Source organism: Amblyraja radiata, chromosome 12, assembly GCF_010909765.2.
Source record: "Amblyraja radiata isolate CabotCenter1 chromosome 12, sAmbRad1.1.pri, whole genome shotgun sequence".
Taxonomy (NCBI): Eukaryota; Metazoa; Chordata; class Chondrichthyes; order Rajiformes; family Rajidae; genus Amblyraja; species Amblyraja radiata.
In genome coordinates this window covers 1,101,272-1,102,142 of record NC_045967.1, presented here as the reverse complement: position 1 = coordinate 1,102,142, position 871 = coordinate 1,101,272, and the positions used below count along the sequence as shown (strand labels likewise).

The 871-nt window shown below is 49.6% G+C and overlaps 1 non-coding gene across 1 annotated transcript; it reads left to right on the top strand.

Moving 5' to 3' along the window:
- Positions 1 to 358: 358 nt before the first annotated feature.
- On the top strand, positions 359 to 528 carry LOC116979444. Its single transcript, XR_004413727.1, has one exon. It is a non-coding gene; the product is annotated as a U1 spliceosomal RNA (small nuclear RNA).
- Positions 529 to 871: the final 343 nt, after the last annotated feature.

Sequence of the window (871 nt, the reverse complement as noted above, 5' to 3'; positions counted from 1 at the left end):
GAGCGTTGCTCACCACCCAGCAGAGCGAGATGTCTGTCAGGGAATGTTGCCGACTGGCCAGCTGCAGACTGCAGGAGTACGTGCTGAGGGACTCACTGAAGCTCGGTGCAGCCAACGCCAAGGCTCGGTGGGGGAGGACCACAGTCTAAGGTCCTTCCGCTGCTGGACATGGGGGACACGGTATGGTGGAGACGTCCCTCAAAATAAGGGTAGGGATCCCATGCCAGGGGGCCACATGAGTGGCACGGGTGGAGGACAGATTTGTGAAAATTGAAAAATGTATAGACTGTATTGAACTATTTGTATAGCCTCCGAAAATGTCGGATGAATTTTTCGCACGGTTCACGTATTGTATATATTTATTACTTGAATAAAGTCTATTTTGAAATTTAAAAAAAAAAAACGTTCTCCCAGGACGAGGCTATCCCATTGCACTTCGGGTGTGCTGACGCCTGCGATGTCCCCAAATGCGGGATACTCAACAGCAACATTTGTGGTAGTGGGGGACTGCGTTCCCGCTCTCCCCTGATTTTTCAAACTAAAATCCGAATAAAATGCTTTTATAGAAACAAAAAAACAAAACATACAAAAAAAAGCTTGTCCAGCATGGTGTGGGCCTTTGATGTTATGAGCTAACCTTGAGGCAGCTGTTCCTGTAGATCCCTTTGATGGTGGGGAGGTCAATTGTCACGTTGGAGCTGCCAATGTCCAGCACCTTTTGCAGCCGTGTTATTTCTTGGAACCATGAAACAGAAAGGATATTGCCCCATGTGGAATGTGCCCACTCCTGGCACGCAGTGGGCCGGGACTCTCCCAGCAAGATGGCCCGACTTGCCCGCCATGGTCAGATAATGGAGGAGGACTCTCCCGC